Source organism: Acomys minous (assembly GCF_964271855.1).
Source record: "Acomys minous genome assembly, chromosome: 2".
NCBI classification, from domain to species: Eukaryota; Metazoa; Chordata; class Mammalia; order Rodentia; family Muridae; genus Acomys; species Acomys minous.
In genome coordinates, this window is record NC_140484.1 from 83,377,738 (window position 1) to 83,401,482 (window position 23,745).

A 23,745-nucleotide genomic window follows, 5' to 3' on the forward strand; every position below is an offset into this window, starting at 1 on the left:
CATGAGCTCTGGTGCCCCATATTCGATGACCTCTTATTGGTGGGTAGCCCTGGTGGCACTCAAGGATGGGACTTGATAACCTGTGACCATAAAGTGGAGGATATCCCACTGGGGCATGGACCTAAGAGAGGGTAATAGAGCGGTAGTGGGAGGGTAGGAGGAACAGGAGGTTCCAAGTGATGGGAGAACAATTGAGTCATAATCTGAATAAATTAACAAAAAAAGCAAATGATCATCTAACTAGATATGGAAAAGTACTTTGACAAAATCCAACAAACTTTCATGATAAAACATCTGAAAAGATTAGGGACACAAGAGACATGCTTAACCATAATGAAGGCTGTTTATAGCACATCTAGAGCTATCATCAAATTAAATGAAGGAAAACTCAAATGACCTAAAAGTTGGAGAGGGATTATCCAAATTAACTTAATTAGAAACAAAAAGAGTCTTAACAATAGATATTGAGAGAATCCAGAAAATATTAAGGAGAAGTTTTTAAAAACCAGTACTCCACCCAACTGGAAAATATAAAAGAAATTGATCAATTTGTTATTAGGTACTACTTTAAATGTTAAAGCAAGATCAGACAAATGATATCAATCTCCCAAACAAAAACATCCAAGATCAAGATGGTTTTAGTGTATAATTCTCATAGATTTTTAGGAAAAGATTTAACTCCAAAACTCTTCAAATTATTCCACAAGAAGAAACGGGAAGACTTTCCATTTCATTTTTGAGGTCACAGTTACCCTAATACTCAATGCACATAAAAATTCAAAATAGAATTGCAGACTAATTTTTCTTCTGAGCATAGATGCAAGAAATTACTCAATAAAATACTTGCAAAGCAGTCCAAGAACACATCAAAATACCATCCATTGTTATCAATTAATTTTTATCCCAGAGCAGGAATGGTTCATTATGCAAATATAAGTGAATTCAACCTACCACACAAACAATCTGAAAGAAAAAAATGATCATCTCATTTGATATGGAAAATCCTTTGACAAAGTCCAACATACCTTCATAATAAAAGATCTGAAAAAATTAACGACTCAAGGAACATACTTAATCATAATGAAGGCAATTTACAGCAACCCTAGAGCCAACATCAAATTAAATTGATTAAAACTCAATTTAATTACATTAAAGTCAGGAACACAACAGGTGTGCCTACTCTCTACATATAAATTGAGTATAGTACTTGAAATTTTATCTTGATCAATGAGAAAGTAGAAGTATTTAAAGGAGATAATTTTTTTAAGTAAAAATTTGTTATTTACAAATAATATGATAGTATACTTAAGTGACTCTATAACTTCAAACAGATGCGTTCCTACATCTGATGAATACTTTCAATAATGTGATTGGATTATTGTTCTCATATACACAAATGCCAAATAGAATGAATAAGATATCAGGAAATCAGCATCTCTTAGAATAGTCTCATATAGTATTAAATAACTTGCTCTCCTTTATAATACCAATTTTTCTACTTGAATGACTTGAAATGTAAATTTCTATTTTTCTGATTTTCTAAGGAGACTCTTCTGAAAGTCTTTCAACCCCCAAAGGAGCCTTGCTCCACAGTGTGAGAACTGCTATGTAAAGCAAAGAGAACAAATGTTCTCACTGGGAAGGAGAAATAGAATATATTTTACAGGTCAGCTGAACGCAGGTGGGAAAAGGAGTAGGAGGATTCAGGTAAAGAGGGAGATGGAAGGAAGGAAAAAATTGTTCTGAGAGATGGCTGAAATTGGGAAGGCTATTTTTGTTTATGTGGAAACATTCTTGAATGTATGAAGGGTATCCTATTGAAAAATCCTAGCAATAAACAATAAGGAGTCTCAGCTGTCCATCTCTCGTATTCAGGCAAAGCTTCTAGTGATGGAACTGGATTGTATTCTATTGAATTTTTACCAAGGAGGTCCCATAAAAATCCACAAACAACAAGGCTGATGCAAAGTCAAGTCCATGCTCTCCACAAACTAACCAAGTGGGCCTTCACTGCAGTGGACCACATCTATACAGCTCATTGACCATGGATAAGCTGAGTTTGTGTCCATGCAGAACCTTTACAACTATGTTCTATTTCTTTGGTGCCAGCAGTTTCTCTCCAGGCTTCTGAAAGAGAACCATTGACACCAACCCAGTGACAGAACCTTGGCCTACAATGTGTCCTGCTTGTAAACCACACTAGGAAAATGTTGTCACAAAGCTTGTGTGAGACTCCATGAAAAAAAGGCCATGCTCTTCAATGCATGGGTATTGAAGAGCAAAAGACTAGATATCACAGAGATGGAGGGTAAAACCAAAGAACTAGTCTAAAAAATCAATAAGATGATTCCTAATGATATTCTTCTATATTCATAGATTAGCACCTTGTACAGTTATTTTCAGAGTGGCTTCCCCTGTCAGCAGATCAGAATAGATTAAAAGATCACACCCAAAAATTATGAGCAGAGAGTTTAAGTTGTAGGTCACCACCAAATTCCTCCCCCAAGAGCTCATGGAGTCCCACTGAGGATGAGGCAGGCAAAATATAAGTCAGAGGGGATGGAAGGAATCAAAAGATAAAGAACCTCTAAATTAAGTAAGCAAGGATCATATCAGCTCAAAGACTGAAGTAGTTAGCATGTGGCCTATGTGACTCTACACTAGTTCCTCTGCACATATGTTTTAGCTATTAACTTAGTATTATGATGGGAGTACTGACTATGACAATAAGTGGGTCTCTGACTCTTTTGCCTCCTCTTGGAACAATTTTTATTCTTTCAGGTTGCTGGGTCCAACTCTGAGATGATAATATTTTTCTTTAATCTTATTTTGCCATACTTGGTTGTTATCTCTTAGAAACCGCTCCTAATAAGAGATCCATAGGAGGGGAGATTATGGGAGGAACTGGGAGAAAAAGTAGGGAAAATTTGAATCAAAGTATATTATATGAAAAATGAACATATACAGGGGGAGGTAATCCCCCTCAGGAACAGTCATGGGGAGGGGAATAAGGGGAAAATGGGAGGGAGGGAAGAATGGCAGGATACAAGGGATGGGATAACCATTGAGATGTAACAAGAATAAATTAATAAATGAGAAAAAAATGAAAAAAAAAAGAATTACCTTTCAAGCCGCAAAAAAATGAATTGTTTTCAATGAATGAAAAATAAACAATAAATTTAAAAGAAAGTAAGGAAGGTTTATGGAAGTACTTGGGGAAAGAAAAAAAGGTGATGTAATTGTCGTATAGTTTCAAAAATAGAAAAAAAAAACAAAAAAGGAATTGAAATAAACATGTTAGTTTATCAGGAGCGCAAGTCCCAAGATGAGCATCAGAGGTATATCAAGATGTGATTCCCTCACTTATTAAAAAAAATCTGCTAGGTCTAAAACTCCAAATTTTACATAATATAGTGATAATGAGTGATTTCAGTACAGAACTTTTAACAAGAGGATATGTGGACAAAACTCCACACAACATGGTTATCTATTTAAGACTAACACAGTGACAAGACCAGTTGACATTTTAACATACATGTTGGAAGTAGAATCTTCATCCAAAAACATAGTTATAATACTGTTGATGAGGAAATAAAATTTTAACCTTGTTTTTATTTTAAAGTATGTTTTCAAAGAGATAAATAATTTTATAATTTTTCAATAACTAAATACACAATCTTATTAGTGATGTAAATGTAATTCATGGTTGATTTTACTCTTTCTGTCTTTATTCATCATCTTACCAAAATTTTTATACTCTAGTTCTCTGGTTTCACTTGCATTCTACCTGTTGTATTTTTACTGAATTCACTTTGATACAAGAATTTTCTATTTTGAACATCTTGACCAAAAATTAGTGATGTTTCTATTCCATTGTGTTTAGTTGCTGTTAGCTCAAGTATAAGCATCTAATACTGGTTTATATTTTAGCTAATATTCAATAATGCAGTTATATGGCATGATTGCAATTTTGGCTAGTTGTCACAAAACATGATTCTACATTAATCTATGTAATATGGGGAAAATGATATATTAATACTCTTTGTAAGTCATAGCACATTGTTCTCAATGAATTGATGATTATCACAATCTTTATACTTTGAAATCTTCCCAGTATAGCTGGGATTCATTAAAGAAATTTCAAAAATAGACATAAGTAGAGAATCAACTGAATGGATATAAAAATATTTACAGAAAATTTATTTTTCTTAGTGGGAAGTGTCATAAATATATTTTGTAACATCCTTCAGAGTGGGGATTATATTAATAACATGACAGCTTTCTGAACATAAGTATTAAAGGCTGATCACATTATTTTTGATTTACTATTTTGGCTCAAGAGAAGCAAAGCAATGAGAAAGAAATGCATCTCATAAATAGAATCTTAAAACTTAAAGGTGCTGTGGAATTTCCAAGGAAAATTAATGGAGCTAGAAAAATTATCTTGAGTGATATAACTAGACCTAAAAACTCCAAATATGCTATGTATTTGTTTATATGAGGCTTTTTAACCTGTTAAGTATTCATAAGTAATCCATATATCCTCTGAGGTAAGAGTATGTGGCAGAGAGAGAGACAGACAGACAGACAGACAGACAGAGACAAAGACAAAACAGAGAGAGACACAGAGAGCTATGACCCTATAAAGATGTAGAATTATAGTTATGGATAGATGAGAGAGAAGAATAAATTAGGATGATAAAATTAGCAAGGGAGACAGAGATAGATATGGAAGGTAATATGGGAATGGACAGCTAAAACTCAGTGACATTAAGGGATTGTATAGAAAACTATTGACATTGAAGTTGATTAATTCATAGACATATATGAACTAGAAATTAATTAGAATCACCAAATAATGGGAGAGCCAAATCCAATTGTACATCTCTAGCCAACAAATGAAAGCTCAATTGTCACATGAGTTGTGTATAATTGTTAGACAAATGGGGCCCTCATAACACACTGAGCAAAGAGAAGATGAACTGATGCCTACTGAGTGCCTTTATCACTACTGACTAATCTTCTTAGTGCTAAGAGGTACTCTGCACACTACTACAGAAGAAAAGAAAACACCACCCCAGCTACAAACACTGTAATGTATGATGGTGAGCTTCTTGCATGACTCTCTGGCACAATAAGGGCACAAAAATTATGAAAATAAATGGTATCTTGTTGAAATTATTTTCTACTCCATGACATATGCCTGATACTGCCTGGGTAGCCAAAAACCTGAGATTAGGCAGGCAATTGACTTAAGGAGGAACCAAATTCTACTCTTCTACAAAAGAAACAGCAGTGTAATCAACTCTTAATTACATTCTTCTATACACATATGTAGAGAAATTTTAATCTGGCATCAATGTGTCATATCCAAAGGCCTTCTAGGGCTGTGTGATTCATCTGGAATGCAGACACAGTCTGGATTACAGTGTGATCTGGCTGGAATAAAGACATTTCTTTATCATATACCTTAAATCCCAAATAGTAAACATACAGCTAGTCTATAGAATGAAACAGCCAACCTTAATAGTGGCATCTAGTTGAGGGCACTCAAAGTGATGGATCAGAGAAATATTTGACAGAATTTGTCAGAGATAGGATACACTCAACCCTAATAAGAACAGGACAAGAAAGAGAGTCTGCTTAAAAGCAGCACAGGAAAGGAAAGAACGAGAGGTTTGTTTGTTTATCAGGAGTTTCTTACCAGGACAGTTTTACAGAGACAGGTTTCAGAGAAAACAAGGTAGACACCGATAAAGGCAGAATGAGCAGTGAATGAAAGAGAGTCATAAGATTAAACTATTTTGCTAGAAATAGTTCTAGGCAAGGCAGATCATTTCAATCAGAAATCAAGAGAATCCACTTTATATTAGTCAGCTTGGAGAGAAGTTTGAGCTGGAAAAGATGAGTTGAACCGTCCAGTGAGAATTGAGAAATTTTTAGAAATGTCTCTCATCTCATCTTCTCATTTGAGAGAATAAAAACATTTACACACATACATTAATATTTTCTCAGCTTTTATCAGAGAAGTGTCCTTCTACAGTAAATTGTAATTAATACAGAGTCATACAACTGGATAATGTTCAGAGAGTAACAGACCATGGAACTCAGTTCTAAAGTGGCGGAGTAAGAAGATGCAGGGTGTCAGAATGAGACCTGGTAGACTGAGGGCATATGGTGGGAGAGGAAGTCTCCTTCTGTCAGAGGTCTAGGGAAGGGGAATAGGGCAGAATAGGGAGGGAGAATGAGAATGAGAAGATACAAGTGAGGGGATAACAAACATGATGTAATCTGAATAAATGCTAATAAATTAAAATGTTAAGAAATACATATTTTCAAGTCTTAGAGAACACAGGAGAAGAGGATTCATAAAAATTCTAAGAGCCAGTGATAAAAGAAGACATCATGGAAAGAAAGCCTTCTGGATATATCAGGACTTGGACATACATGAACTAACAGAGAGTCTGAAAGCATTCAAATGGCCTATACATGTACCAGGCAGAAGAGGAATTTGAACTAAGATGGTAATCAGGCAGAAGCCATATTCCTAACCCAGAAGCTATCTCCAATTGTAACTGCTAGCAAATGATAAAAATATTTCTTCATGGATTTTTAAGGGCTAATCAAACAAAACTTAAGGGTCATTCACATGTCCAGCAGGAGATAACAAAAAATGAACTCAACGATATATTATATGAGGTTTATTATACCACAATGCTTAGTCTAGACAATATTTTTAAGCTTGCAGACCTTTGTGTATATCTTATGGTTTCTGATTTTATTTTTGTGGGGTTCTTAGTGTGAAAATATGTGTGTCAATGTGTACATGTGTTTCTTGCAGTTTTGGAGGGTCTTGTATTAATTTTTTATTAATTTACTTATTTTTACTTCCTTTGTTTTTTTATTATATTCAGAGTTGTTTGTTATTATTTTTATCATATTTTAGTTTATTCTTATCTTGAGATGTCTATTGTGTTCTAATGTGTGTGTGTGTGTGTGTGTGTGTGTGTGTGTGTGTGTGAGAGAGAGAGAGAGAGAGAGAGAGAGAGAGAGAGAGAGAGAGAGAGAGAGAGAGAGAGTTTGGATTGGGGCAGTACAAAAGTGGAGAGGGACTGAGTTGAGTTTAGGGAGGGGAATCAATGCTAAGAATATATTGTATAAATCAAAACCACTTTGACTATAAACCTGTAAAGCTAGTATGGAAATCAGTATATCATTTTCTCAAAAGATGCAACTATACTTCCTCAAAATCAAGCTTTACCACTTGTTGGAATATACTAAAAGAATGCATCATCCTATGACAGAAACACTTGACTAATCATGATTATTGCTGCTTTTTTTTTAAAGCCAGAAACTGGAAACAGCCTAGATTTCCCTCTTTAGAGGAATAAATAAGGAAATACAATGCATTTATTAAATGAAGTATCATTACTCAGATGTTAAAATAAATGACACCGTGAAACTTATAATCAAATGGATGTAAATAGAAAATACTATCCTAAGTGAGGTAAGTAAGAACCAGAAAGATAAATATGATATATATTTGCTTATCTTTTTATTATAGCTGTTAAATAAATGAGAACAAAAGTATACTCTATAGACACAGAGTGATTAGGAATAGAGAAGGAATTATGGGGCATCTCATAGGTTTCCTTGGGAAGGGGAAAGAGAGTAAATTTTATGGCTGTATGGGAGCTGGGGAGGGGATGAAAATAGGAGAAACATATGGGAAGAGAGAGGTAAGCTGGAATTGAAAGAGGGAATGAGGAGAATGACAACTAAAAATGAACACTTGAGAGGCAATTTCAAAACTTAATTCAATGGAAACTTCCTATAATATATATGAAGGTGTCTCTAATGAAGTCTCCAAATAATAAGGAAGACAAAAATCAAACTGGGTATCTCTTCTCAACAAACAAAGCTTCCAGTACCAGAATAGGGTTTCATGAATTTGAATTGTTGGCTGAAATTCCTATAACTGCCCCTCTCCCAAATAACCTAGGCTGTTGCCAAGACAATAGGTTTCTCAGAGGAAAACAACAGGCATCAAGGACCTACTGCTGAATATAACACAACAAAATAATTTATTAACATGGAGAGATCAAAGTGATGCTACGTGGAACTTTTATCTCCATGCTATGCTATCTATAACACAGTAAGGTATTCTATAGGCTGCCAAAGAACAAAAGAACATACAAGTACAACCACCAAATTTTTTTATCTATATTTAGTCCTGCCCACAAAATATGCCAGGGTAATAAGGAAACAATCCCTAATAAAACAACCAACTAGTGTCTGATTTAATTCAAGTCCCACTCAGTGAGATGGAACCCATTCATGAAATTACTTGAACAACCAAGCATGAGAAACTAGAAACCAATATTCCTTGTCAGCAAAATTACTCCTAATTATATTCTGCTATACTCATAGTTTAGGGCCTTATTCAATCATCATCAGAGAGACTTTCTGGTTTACTCCTGCAGCTTTGGGAAGCAAATACAGAGACACCCAGCCAGAAATTATGCAGTGAGTGTGAGACCTTGGAACACACAGTCTAAGTGAGATGTCTTTATTTTATCCTCTTGTATCTTAATAAAACTCAAAGAATCTCAGGCAGAAAGACTAGGGAAGACTGAGTGGACAGAGGACATTATAAGAAAAACACCTTTTTAACAACCAAGAATCTAAAGTGGGACTCGCAGGCCCTATACCATGTCTTCTATCTATATATATAGCTTTCAGTTTTATACTTTTATGGATCTGCTGAATGCGTAAATAAGGAAGTCTTGAATTCTTGTTTTCTCTCTTAGGGCATTTATTTTCCCCTTGTCTTGTTTTCTCAACTTCAATATGATGTTTTTTATCTTATTATATTTTGTTTTGTTATATTTTGTTGTTATCTCTAAGAAGCCCACTCTTTTCTGATAAGACACAAATAAGGAGTGGCTCTATGATAAGAGAGGATTTGCGGAGAAACTGTAAGAAGTTGAGGGAGGATAAAGTATATTCAAGACTATATTGTGTGATAAAATAATCTATGTCTAATAAAAGGAAGATAAAATTTAAAAGAACATATATGAAATAATTTATTTTCAATAAAACAAGGAATATTACTCATGATAGATATCAAATATATGTATGGGAAAAATAAAACTCAACTCTCCAATTACCTGCTGTGCAAAAGAAAAAATCTGTACTGGGAATGATCATAAAAATGATGTGAGAAATCCAAGATTTATAGGAATTCTACATGTGAGTGAACATGATTTGTAAACATAAAGATGTGGTGCTCAGAACACTGTGTTCATGGTGAAATTAAACAAACTATTAATCTTTGGGCATGGTGTGTATATTCAGGGAATGGTGCCTGCAATTTAATAAAATATAAATTAGGGATGGTTCTAATGTCTAGTATGTGTCCTTTCAAAAGGAATTAAAAGTCACAGCAATGCTTAAATTTAAAATCAAGGAAGAAAAGTTTATCTCTTCTCTCTGGTATATTTCCACTTGCTTATGTATTGCAAACTCCTGTGGACAAGTTGGAAATGTCTCTGTAAACCTATATTTACCTGTCTCATTGGAAATCTCATTGTCTGCACAAGGAGTACAATCAAAGCAGCAGACAGCCTTGCCTTCCTGAGCAGTTTTCCTGAATCCAGGCCTACAGCTCTCACTGCACACAGACTGAGGAATCTGAGAAAAAAGACATCTATTAGCAAATACGGCACATTTTTGTGAATCATCAAGGTAAATAGAATATTTTTGAATATCATTGAACAGTTAATTTTCAAATACTTACACTTATAATTAAAGTTAATGGGTTAAAAAAATAAAGTTAATGGGTTTTTGTTATTACTTGTTTTGGCAGATGTTGGGATTCACAATCCAAATGTGTAAATCATACCGTAATACTTAAAACCATGTTAATAGTAAGTCATTAAAATAGTATTCTAGAAGGTCATGGTATGATTTCAGATTCAACCTGGACCTTTACTTATTGTCTCTCAGGAGGAGTTTTTATACCCATTGTGATTTTCAATGTTTATTGAGAACTTTTTCAGGGCTTGTATTAATCATGGAAACAAGTCATTGGAAAACTTCTGTGAGCAGATTTATAGACATTTACCTGTGGTGGAAATGCCACCACAAAGTGGGTGTCAGTATTTGTTTGGCTACTTACACAGAATTTAAAAAAGAAAAATGATGGGCAACCACATTCTTAAATCACTGATTCTGATTGATGAATGTGATGTCATCACCTCTTTTTGCTCTTAAGGCATTCTTCTCTCACCAGGATGGATTGCATACTCTCAGTGGCAGCCATAAGAATACTGTCCTCTATTCAATTTATATGCACACGCACACACACACACATACACACACACATCTGTCATGTCGTTCTACTGTTTTAGGGGCTGAAAATATGCCACTTAACAACTCAATGAATTTTGTTCAGCTGTATAACAAAATAAACCTCCAATCAGTGTTTTGATGCAGTCACATAAATATAATAGAAACTCTACTAACAACAAATGGGCATTAATAAAATTTAGAAATAAAATTTTTCATTGATTAGAATCAGGGAATGAAAAAATAGTCTACCTTGACTCTTTCTATGTGAAGTTCTTTGTAAGTAGTTGAACACTGATACTGAATTAGTATCCAAGGATCATTGACATCCTGAAAATTACAGGTTTTTTTAATAAAAGATCAAAGTAGTGAGGTAAGTCACAACCCACCTTTGTAAACCTTGTTGGCCATTGTATGATCTGATCAGATAAGGACAAGTCTTGACCCCGTGGAGCATTTGGAGAAAAAGTTCCTACTTTCACCTTTAACCCCAGACCCTTTGGAAAATTCCAAAAATTGAGAATGTCATACTCTGGATCTATATTTTTTCTCCCATCCATTAATGTATGACTTCTCACATGATTTTTCAGGAAAGGGAGAAGCTAAAAGAGATGTAGCAACATATGTTAAAGTACATCTGAAATACTAAAATCATTTTCTTAAAAAAAGTACAAAGAATCTCAGTGTTTTTAATTCTTCATAATAAGAAACACCTTTAAAGCAGAAATCAATGTGCCTGAGAAAATGAAAAATACTAGAATTATAATGCATTATGTTTCAAAAAATTCCTACCACTCAAGAGAAATCATTGAACTTAGGAGAGCTAGGACATCAAGACAGCTGATTCAAAGTTCTTTGAAAAGCTACCCACACTAATTAACTATTAGAATATATTTATAGTTTCTCTCATTAATAAGAGAGACCTAATGTTGAAGTACATATTAAATTGATACATAGGCACATATTCCCGTAGTCATGCTCAGAAGAAATTTAACCCTTAAAGATCTACAGCCCCTACCTCTGCTCCAAAGAATACACATGTGAAATCATAGCTTTTCATAATAAAAAATTACTAAGAAATTTGTGAGAGAACATGTCATATGAATTTTATATTTATTAAAGATTTTTTTTTGTTCTTGACATTCCATTTATAAAGTACATTTACTCAAGATTTTGCATTGGCAACATATTCCAAAGCTTAATATGACAAATTTCAGTGTCTTAGAAAATAATAAAACTATCATATCACTGATATTATGACACATAGAAAGGGATAATACCTGCCAGGGGGAAAATACCATGTCTTCTTGATTAACATATGGTTGTGTTTGTATTAGCTGAAGATTAAATTCATGGAGACTGTAGGCCACAGCATATACAGCATTGTATATATTATAGCCCTCTTCACTCATTGATGGGTCAAAAATGTGTCTGGGCAGTAACTCCAAAGAAGCATTAGGTTGGCAGTTTTCCAAAAGTTGACAATCAAGCTCAGAAAATGAGCACTTGAAGAATATATACCAAAACTTAGGAAGATAATTATCTTCTGGGTATTTGTAGGGATTGACTGTTTGAATAAAATTATTGAACTTGGCTTTCTCTACATAGTGATGTGAAAAGATTAGACTTCCATGAAATGATTCTACCATGAAATAATCAATATTATTGTCAACATCCCATCGAGAGTTCAAGACCCAAACTTTCCATGTCACTAATAGTTGTTCAATGTGACGTGTTAAACCTTGTAAAGAAACAATGTCCCCATAAATAATTATCACATTTGCTGATGAGTCCTGAATACTCTCTATATTTTTCCATATTGCATTGGAATATGAATTCCAAGTTCCAGAGATCATTTTCAAAAAGGCTATGCAGATGCTATTGCTCTCCATAACTTCTCTCAAGTCTGACAGAATCTGAGTCCCTCTGTGGTCATCTGGTAGGATCAGACCAACCCAGGACCAGCTGAAATGAACCATTAAAGACACAATTGCATGTGAAAGAAATGTATCTTTGGGGGCCATCTGATGGATAAAATTAAACTGACTCTGGTCATTCAAGGAAGAATCAAAAGACCCAAAAGTGAGCTGAAGAGAAAAAAAATGGAAATCAGGGATAGAACATTGGCATCAAACACAGTCTTAGTCCTAAGTCAGCAGATGTAAACAATCATGATAAGGATAGACTTGTAATATTTTAGGATGCAAACCCTTCAAAGAGTTTCCACAAAAATTAATGACATATATCCAATTTAAATAACCTAGTTGGTGTCATCTGCCTCTCCTTCCTTTCTATTTCAAGTAATGGAAATATGGATCAACTACTTTCATGCTTTGCTTTAATACCTGATTAATTCAAGTGCCCCTATTTTACATTTTCAACAAAGTTTACCTGACTTCTAGTTCCCACAGCATATACCCCTCACCTGTGGTATTTTGTAGAGTTGTAGCAGTGGCCCAATGTGGGCAGATGTTGCCCATGATGTTCCTGTAAGTGCAGAATGTGACTTTTGCTTCTGTCCACAGTCATAGTTAACTAAAGGAATACTCTTTCTTGTGAGCCAAATAAAGGCACCAAGAAGAATGCTTTTTTCAGTAAATGCAATATTATAGAGATGAAAGCCAAGACTTGTGTTGGGTAGAAGATGAGGGTTTATGTTGATCTCCTCAATGGCAAACAACAGGGCCAGAACAAACTGATAGTTCTTAAAATTATACCTGCAGAGATTTCATAAAGTTGCACATTAGAAAGAAGACATAAATCATCCAACCTTCATACTCAGTGAAACGACTTTTATACTTCACATACCAACATTTTTATAAAATCCATATCACAATAATATATTATTTTCTTCTCACAAGTAGCAGAAATTAGAATGAGATTTTTAAGTAGATGGGACTAGGTAAGATAAGATTCTAAAGTACTAACACTCATTAATTATTATCTCTGGGATTCTAGTTTTTTTCCAAGATATATATTATTTTATTAATTTGTTCTTGTTACATCTCAATGGTTATCCCATCCCTTGTATCCTCCCATTCTTACCTCCCTCCCATTATCCCCTTATTCCCATCCCCTATGACTGTTACTGAGGGGGATTACCTCCCCCTGTATATGCTCATAGGATATCAAGTCTCTTCTTGGTAACCTGCTGTCCTTCCTCTGAGTGCCACCAGGTCTCCCCCTCCAGGGAAAATGGTCAAATATGAGGCACCAGAGTATGTGACTTAAATGGTATATACTCACTTATATCTGCATATTAGCCCAAGGGGCATGTCACATGAAAGCCTTCAATTACCAGGAAACTGGGACAGTGGGGAGACATCCTATTGGGACTCTAGATGAGAGAAGCATGGGAGAATGGCAAAGTAGAAGGATCCAGAGGGTCCTAGAAACCTACAAGTAGAACATTATGATAGGTAGATTTGGGCCCAGGGGTCCCTCTCAAACTAAGGCACCAGCCAAGGACAATACAGGTGGTAAAATTTAAACCCCTACCCAGATCTAGCCAATGGTCAGAACATTCTCCACAGTAGAGTGGAGAGTTGGATATGACTTTCTCACATACTCTGGATTCTAGTTTTTTAATATATATCATTGTTCTTTTATGTGGAAACAATTGTAAAAGAAACTGTCCATTAATAAGGAATTAGAATCTGACAAAACATAAAAACTTGAGGTGCTGGGATCTTGGTCTTTCAGCCTATACAATTATGAAAGGTCTAAATATCTTGAACCAATGGCCAAGTTTTCTATGACACTATGACAATAATAAAAAAAATCGTGATTCGGTGTCCAGTGCCCCATTCTTCGCAGCCTTCAGTGGCCACTGGGGGAAGATAGCTTTGTTACACTATCCAAGGCTTTTTTGCAACCTCTATCTAATGTTCCTCATACCTACATGCATTCCAGGAATCTGGCAGCCCCCATGGATCATCAAGCAATACCAAAGACAACCATATGGCTAAAAGCCACTACAAGCACATAAATAATAAGATCCTGAATAATATATCAACACCAGAACCCAATATCATTCTATAGTAAGTCTAGAAAATATTAACACAGGTGAGGGACAAGAAAACAAAGTTAAATCCAGTCTCATTAATATGATAGATACTTTTAAAGAAGAAATGCATAAATAATTTAAAGAAATACAGGAAAACACAATAAAACAAGTGAAGGAAAATAATAAAACTATCAAAGACCTTAAAATCAAAGTAAAAGTAATAAAGAAAGAACAATCTTTTGGAATTCTGGGTATGGGAAACCTAGAGAAAAGAATGGGAATAAAAAACCGCAAGCATTGTTGGAGGTTTTCTGATGTATTTTGATGCTAATTACTGCTTGCTTTATCTGTGCCCCACCTGTACCTTGCCTAAGACTGATAAAATACCATCATACCTGGAAAGGGCAAATGGGATAGGCATGGCTAAGGCTCCAGGGCATGGAGAGACAGAGAGAATCCTGCAAAGAGGAAAGACCTTAGGAGAGGAAAGTAGGAAGAAGGCTATGCCATGGGTTAAGTGGAGGAGAAGCACATGGCTGGTGTGGACAGAGAATTGGCTCAAATGATGATATTTAGCAAGTATTTGGGATTATGGATGGAAGGTAGCTTGAAAGAAACTATTAGAAGCAGATGGCATGGGGCTTGGCAGGTGTACCTGTCCCACTGTGGCAAGTAGTTTAGGTGATTAATATCTTCCTTGTCTCAGGTTAACGAAGGCTATTTTAAAATATAACAGGTATCTGTGTCTTGATTGATTGCTAGGGGGTTAGAAAATACTGCCATAATAATAATTATAGACCTAATAATAATTTTGTTTAATGTTATATAATAATAATGTATTATTATAAATTAATAATAATAATAAATATAATGTTATTATTAAAAATAATAATGTTTATTATTAGGACATACTAATGAAAATAACTGCAACAAAACATCTCTAACAGAATCCAAGAAATAGAAGAGAGTATCCAAGGCATAGAAGACATGATAGAAGATACAGATATATCAATCAAAGAAAATGTTAAATCTAAAAAAATTCCTGGGATCCAAGATGGCGGCGAGCAGTGTGGACCGTGTTTGAAAGCTCCTGCGAACAATTCAGGGAATTGCACAGATTTCTGAGCCAGGAACACCAAGGTCCCCACACCACGGCAGCAGAAGTGGTCCACGGTCCGGAGGGACCAGGGTGCGGAGGACCTGCCGGCCCCTGCACACAGGAGGAGCGAGGACTTTCTCGGATCAGAGCGGCGGCGGTGAGAACAACAGTGCCCACAGCGGCTCCGGCAGCGCCAGAGGCGGTGGCTGAGGTTTGCAGCTCAGAGCCTTCCAGTGGAGGCGATTAGTGCGGTGGACAGTGGGAGTTGCTGCGGGAGAGGGGACTCTGGACAGGATTTGGGTCGTGTGGTGCCTTGAGACCCAGGCTGGACTCAGCGGACCGTTCGGCCCCAGAATCCTGGGTTGGCTCAGTGACCTGTGCTGTGGAGAGGCTGGCTCGGCTCGGCTCGGCAGGCAATTCTGCCCAAGGCGCAGCTCCCCTGCTGTGACGCAGGCGGGGCAGAGAGCCGGCTTCCACCCTGAGCTCCGGCTCAGCGCAGACGTGGTTTTCCTGCTGTGACGCGAGCAGGGCAGAGCGCTCAGTTATACCAGGGGAGCTTGCTCAAGCAGCCTTGGTTTTTCGGCTGTGACGCAAGCTGGGAGGTGAGCCGGCTTCCACCCTGGGCTCCGGCTCAGCGCAAGCTCAGCTTTCCTGCTGGGACACGAGCGGGGCGGAGCACTCAGTTATACCCTGGGTGCTTGCTCAGGCAGCCTGGGTTTTTCTGCTGTGACGCAAGCTGGGCGGTGAGCCGGCTTCCATCCTGGGCTCCGGCTCAGCGCAGACCTAATTTTCCTGCTGTGACACGTGCAGGGCGGAGCGCTCAGTAATACTTTGGGTGCTTGCCCAGCGCAGCATTGGTTTTTCTACTACCACGCAAGCTGGGTGGAGCGCTCCCTTCTACCCTGGGTGCTTGCTCATCAAGGTCCCAGTTTCCCTGCTGTGACACAAGCCTGGAGAAGCGCTCACTTCTACCCTAGGTGATTGCGCAGCACTGCCACAGTTTTCCTGCTGTGACGCGGGCTGGGCGGGTCACTCAGTTATACCCTGGGTGCTTGCTCAAGCAGCCTTGGTTTTCCTGCGGTGACACGGGTTGGGTGGAGCACTCACTTCCACCCGGGGTGATTGCTCAGTGCAATCGCAGTTCTCCTGCTGTGACAGACGGTTCAGGCCCTGAGAAACTAGCTGAGCTCGCCACGTGGCTCGGGCCCAGTATCTCTGGCGGGACTTGGCAAGGGACCCAAAAGGTTGTGATTACCTTGGCCTGACCCAACGATCACTCAGAGACCCAGAAAGATTGCAGGATCCACAGCAAAGGGGAGCTGAGGATCACTGGTGGTGAGAGCCCAAAACTACAGGGCTAACCTCCTGCCATCCACACCAGTGAAGTATCAGGGCTTCCAGCCTACGGAAATCGTGAGAAAACAAGTGAATCTATCATCAGACTCCATCCACTCAACTCTGGAAGTTACCCAACAAAAACAGAGACGGCAAGATGTCTAAGGGACAGCGTAAAAGCATTCGCAAAAAACCCCAAAACAGCTTGGCGTCTCCAGCTCCCAGCTATCCCAAAGAAAACAACACGGAGAACTCACATACAATGGAAACACAAGAAAATGACCTCAAAGCCTTGGTAATGAGGATGGTATCGGAGGAAACAAATAGAATTAGAAATCAGATGCACGAAGAAGCAGCGAAGCAGGTGCGAGACATAAAAGAAGCACATAGAGTAGAACTGGAAATTTTTCAGGAAAACATAAGCAACCAGATGAAAGAAATTAAAAAATCTGTTCAAGATATGAAGATGAAAATGGATTCAATGATAAACACACAGACAGAAGAAAAACGAGAACGTGAGGCCTCAGAGAAGAAGGTGAATGACTCAGTGCTGAGCTTTTCTAATAGAATCCAAGAGATGGAAGAGCGAATCTCAAGTCTAGAAGATACAATCACAGATCTTGAAGCAACCAATAAAGAAAATGCCAAATCTGGAAAACTCCTGACACAAAACATCCAAGAAATTAAGGACACCATGAAAAGAAGAAATCTGAGGATAATAGGCATTGAAGAAAGAGAAGATATCAGACTCCAAGGCCCAGAAACTCTTCTCAGCAAAATCATAGAAGAAAATTTCCCCAATCTAAAGAAAGAGGTGCCTATAAACATACAAGAGGCATACAGAACACCTAATAGAATTGACCAGAAAAGAAAAACTGCCCGTCACATAATAATCAAAACACAAAACATACAGAACAAAGAAAAAATATTAAAAGCTGCAAGGGAAAAGGGCCAAATAACATTTAATGGCAAACCTATCAGAATTACACCCGACTTCTCAGCAGAGACCATCAAAGCCAGAAGGGCCTGGACAGAGATCCTGCAAACCCTAAGGGACCACAGATGCCAGGCCAGACTACTTTACCCAGCAAAACTATCAATAACCATTGATGGAGAAAACAAAATATTCCATGACAAAACCAAATTCAAACAGTACCTATCCACAAATCCAGCTTTACAGAAGGTACTAGAAGGAAAACTCCATCCCAAAGGGTCAAGCTACAACCAAAACTACTCAGGAAATAGATAACTATACCATGGCAAAAAGACAACTACACAAACGCTCAACTGAAAACAACATCAAAATTAAGACTCTTAATAGTAACTGGTCGTTAATATCTCTCAACATCAATGGTCTCAATTCTCCAATAAAAAGACACAGACTAACTGAATGGGTGCATAAACAGGATCCAACATTCTTATGCATCCAAGAAACACATCTCACCCATAATGATAGGCATCACCTCAGGATAAAAGGTTGGAAAAAAATATTCCAAGCAAATGGACACAAGAAGCAAGCAGGCGTAGCCATTTTAATATCGAACAAAATAGATTTTCAACCAAGATTAATCAAAAGGGATGAGAATGGACACTTCTTACTCATCAAAGGTAAAGTAAACCAAGATGACATCACAATTCTGAACATCTATGCTCCCAATACAAGGGCACCCACATTTGTAAAAGATCTGCTAAAAAGGCTTACACCACACATCAAGCCCCACACAATAATAGTGGGAGATTTCAACACCCCACTCTCACTGAAGGACAAGTCATCAAAACAGAAACTAAGCCGAGAAATAACATCACTAACCAATGCCATGGGTCAAATGGACCTAACAGATATCTATAGAACCTTGCACCCAAACAAGAAAGAATACACCTTCTTCTCTGCACCCCATGGAACCTTCTCCAAAATTGATCACATCGTAGTTCACAAAGAAAGCCTCAACAGATACAAGAGGATTGAAATCATACCTTGTATCCTATCAGATCATCATGGGCTTAGGTTGCAATTCAACAACAACAGAAATAACAAAAAGCCTACACGTATGTGGAAACTAAACAACTCTCTGCTAAATGACACCTGGGTCAGGGAAGAAATAAAGAAAGAAATCAAGGAGTTTCTGAAATTCAATGAAAATGAAGGAACAACATACCCAAATCTGTGGGATACACTGAAAGCAGTGCTAAGAGGAAAATTCATAGCACTAAGTGCCTTTAAAAAGAAATTGGAAGCATCGCACATAAACACCTTAATGACACAACTGGAAGCCCTAGAAAAAAAAGAAGCAGAAACACCCAAAAGGAGTAGACGCCTGGAAATAATCAAACTCAGGGGTGAAATTAACAAATTAGAAACTAAAGAAACAGTCCAAAGAATCAACAAAACCAAGAGCTGGTTCTTTGAGAAAGTCAACAAGATAGACAGACCTTTAGCCAAACTAACTAAAAGGCAGAGAGACAGTATTGAAATCAACAAAATCAGGAATGAAAAGGGAGACATAACAACAGACACTGAAGAAATACAAAGAATCATAAGATCCTACTTTGAAGGCATATATGCCACAAAATTTGAAAATCTAAGGGAAATGGACGATTTTCTTGATCAATTTCACTTGCCAAAGTTGAATGAAGAACAGATAAACAAGCTAAATAGTCCCATTTCCCCTACAGAAATTGAAGTAATCATTGATAGTCTCCCAACCAAAAAAAAGCCCAGGGCCAGATGGCTTCAGTGCTGAATTCTACCAGACCTTCAAGGGCGAGTTAATACCGATACTCTTCAAACTACTCCAAAAGATAGAAAGGGATGGAACATTACCAAACTCATTCTATGAGGCCATAGTCTCATTGATACCTAAACCTCACAAAGACTCAACAAAGAAAGAGAATTTCAGACCAATTTCTCTGATGAACATCGATGCAAAAATACTAAATAAAATACTTGCAAAACGAATACAAGAGCACATCAGAGATATCATTCATCATGACCAAGTAGGCTTCATTCCAGGCATGCAGGGATGGTTTAATATACGGAAATCCATCAATGTAATCCACCACATAAACAAACTGAAAACAAAAAACCACATGATCATCTCTTTGGATGCAGAGAAAGCATTTGATAAAATTCAACACCCATTCATGTTTAAAGTTTTAGAGAGATCGGGAATACAAGGCACTTTCCTCAACATAATAAAGGCTATATATAGGAAGCCAATAGCCAAAATCAAAGTAAATGGTGAGATACTCAAGGAAATTCCTCTAAAATCAGGAACAAGGCAAGGCTGCCCACTCTCTCCATATCTCTTCAATATAGTACTCGAAGTTCTAGCCAGAGCAATAAGACAACATAAGGAGATCAAGGGTATTCAAATGGGAAAGGAGGAAGTCAAATTATCCCTATTTGCAGATGATATGATAGTCTACATAAGTGACCCTCAAAATTCCACCAGAGAACTCCTACAGCTGATAAACACCTTCAGCAAATTGGCTGGATACAAAATTAACTCAAAAAAGTCTGTAGCCTTCCTATACACAAATGACAAGCTTGCAGAGGAAGAAATTAGGAAAACTACACCCTTCTCATTAGCCACAAGTAATATAAAGTACTTAGGAGTTACTCTTACTAAACAAGTGAAGGACCTGTTTGAAAAAAATTTCAAAACCCTAAAGAAAGAGATTGAAGATGACATGAGAAGATGGAAGGATCTACCTTGCTCATGGATAGGGAGAATTAACATAATAAAAATGGCCATCCTACCAAAAGCAATCTACAGATTCAATGCAATCCCTATCAAAATACCTACACAATTTTTTAAAGACATTGAAAGTTCAATTCTGAACTTCATATGGAAAAACAAAAAACCCAGAATAGCTAAAACAATCCTGTACAATAAAAGGTTATCTGGAGGAATCTCCATACCTGATCTCAAATTGTACTATAAAGCAATAGTAATTAAAACTGCATGGTACTGGCACAGCAACAGGCTGGTTGATCAGTGGAATCGAATCGAAGACCCAGATATGAATCCACACACATATGGTCATTTGATTTTTGACAAAGAAGCCAAATCCATTCGATGGAAAAGGGATAGCATCTTCAACAAATGGTGCTGGTCTAACTGGATGTCTATGTGTAAAAAAATGCAACTGGACCCCTATCTGTCACCTTGTACAAAACTCAAATCCAAGTGGATTAAAGACCTCAACATAAAACCAGAGACACTAAATCACTTAGAAGAAAAAGTGGGGAAGAGCCTGGAACATATTGGCACAGGAGACAACTTCCTGAACAGAACACCAACAGCCCAGGCATTAATGTCAACAATTAATAAATGGGACCTCATGAGGCTGAAAAGCTTCTGTAAGGCAGATGACACCGTAAAGAGTACAAAGCGACAGTCTACAGACTGGGAAAAGATCTTCACTAACCCCACATCTGACAAAGGTCTAATATCCAAAATATATAAAGAACTCAAGAAATTAAATACCACCAAACCAAATAACCCAATCGAGAAATGGGGCATGGAACTAAACAGAGAATTCTCAACAGAGGAATATCAAATGGCTGAGAAACACTTAAAGAAATGCTCAACCTCCTTAATCATCAGGGAAATGCAAATCAAAACAACGCTGAGATTCCATCTTACACCCATCAGAATGGCTAAGATCAAAAATTCAAGCGACACCACATGCTGGCGAGGATGTGGGGAGAGAGGAACACTCCTTCATTGCTGGTGGGAATGCAAACTAGTACAACCACTTTGGAAATCTATCTGGTGCTATCTCAGAAAAATGGGAATAGGGCTTCCTCAGGACCCAGCTATTCCACTCCTTGGAATATACCCAGAAGATGCTCCAGCACACAGCAAGAAAATTTGCTCAACCATGTTCATAGCAGCCCTATTCATAATAGCCAGAACATGGAAACAGCCTAAGTGTCCCTCAGTAGAAGAATGGATAAAGAAACTGTGGTACATATACACTATGGAATACTATTCAGCTATTAAAAACAAGGAATTCCCAAAATTTGTGGATAAATGGATTGAGCTAGAAATGATCATAATGAGTGAGTTAACTCAGAAGCAGAAAGACTCAAATGGTATATATTCACTTATATCTGCATATTAGCCCAACGGGCATGTCCCACGAAAGCCTTCACTTACCAGGAAACAGAGACAGAGGAGAGGACATTCTAGTGGGACTCTAGATGTGAGATGCATGAGAGAAAGGCAAAGTAGAAGGACCCAGAGGGTCCTAGGAGCCTACAAGTAGAACATTATGATAGGCAGATTTGGGCACAGGGGTCCCACTCAAACTAGGCACCAGCCAAGGACAATACAGGCGGTAAACCTTAAACCCCTACCCAGATCTAGACAATGGACAGAACACTCTCCACAGTAAAGTGGAGAGTGGGATATTACGTTCTCACACACTCTGGTGCCACACCTCTGACCATGTCCCCTGGATGGGGAGACCTGATGGCACTCAGAGGAAGGACAGCAGGTTACCAAGAAGAGACTTGATACCCTATGATCATATAGAGGGGGAGGTAATCCCCCTCAGGAACTGTCATAGGGGAGGGGAATAAGGGGAAAATGGGAGGGAGGGAAGAATGGGAGGATACAAGGGATGGGATAACCATTGAGATGTAACAAGAATAAATTAATTAAAAAAAAAAAAAAATTCCTGACAAAACCTTCCACGAAATCTGAGATACTATGAAAAGACATAATCTATGAATCATAGGAATAGGAAAAGGTGAAAACTCACAGCTAGAAGGCCCAGAAAATATTTTCAACAAAAATAAAAAAAAAATAACATTTTGAAGCTGAAAAAAGTGATGCCTATTGGCATATAAGAATAATACAGAACACCAATTAGACTGAATCAGAAAAAAATCTCCTGCCACAAAATAATCAAAATATCAAATGTACAAAACAAAGAAAGAATATTAAAAGATGCAAAGGGAAAAGGCAAAGGCAAGTAACATATAAAGTGAGACCTATCAGAATTTCACCTGACTTCTGACCAGAGACTTTAAAGGCCAGAAGGTTTAGGACAGATGTCTTTTTGCAAACCTGAAGAGAACACAGATATTAGCACAGACTATATCCAGAAAAACTCCAAATCACTGTGGATAGAGAAAATAAGATATTCAAAGAAAAAACTAAATTTAAACAATATTTATCCACAAATCTAGCCTTACAGAAAATACTGGAAGGAAAACACTATACCAGTTAGAGTAACCACATCCAAGAAAACACAGGGCATAAATGATTGCAATCAGCCTGATGATGATGATGATGATGATGATGATGATGATGATGATGATGATGATAATTATAATGGAGGCACACAAATACACACACTAACATCACCAACATCAAAATAAAATGAATTAATAATCTTTGGACAGTAATATCTCTAAACTTCAATGATCTCAATTCACCCACAAAAATACACAAGCTAACAAACTGGTTGCAAAAATAAAATCCATCATTCTGATGCATACAAGAGTCACACCTCAACAAGGATAAACATTACCTCATGATAGGGAGCTATTTTCCAAGCAAATAGACACAAGAAACAAGCTAGAGTAGCTAGTAAAACATACTTTCAACCAAAATTTATCAAAACAGGTAGATCAGGACACTTCATAATCATCAAAAGAAAAATCCACCAAGATTACATCTCAATTCTGAACATATATGCTCCAAATGCAAGGGCATAAATTTCATAAATTACTAGAGCATAAATCACACATTAAACCCAACACATTAATTGTAGGAGATTTCAACCCATCCCTTCCACCACAAGATAGATCATTAAGACAGAAACTAAGCAAAGAAATAACTAAACTAATCAATGTTACGAGTCAATTGGACCTAACACATCTCTACAGACTATTCCATACAAACACAAAAGAATATATATTCTTCTCATGAAATGTTTT

The 23,745-nt window shown here is 37.2% G+C and overlaps 1 pseudogene across 1 annotated transcript in view; it reads right to left on the reverse strand.

Moving 5' to 3' along the window:
* Window positions 1–23,745, reverse strand: part of LOC311609853 (vomeronasal type-2 receptor 116-like) — a 53,611-nt pseudogene that overhangs the window by 16,712 nt on the left and 13,154 nt on the right. The window contains exons 2-5 of the transcript in view: window positions 12,776–13,067; window positions 11,631–12,437; window positions 10,740–10,952; window positions 9,570–9,693 (exon numbers count right to left, since the gene is read on the reverse strand). The product of the transcript in view is annotated as a vomeronasal type-2 receptor 116-like (transcript). The remainder of the gene's footprint in view (window positions 1–9,569; window positions 9,694–10,739; window positions 10,953–11,630; window positions 12,438–12,775; window positions 13,068–23,745) is intronic.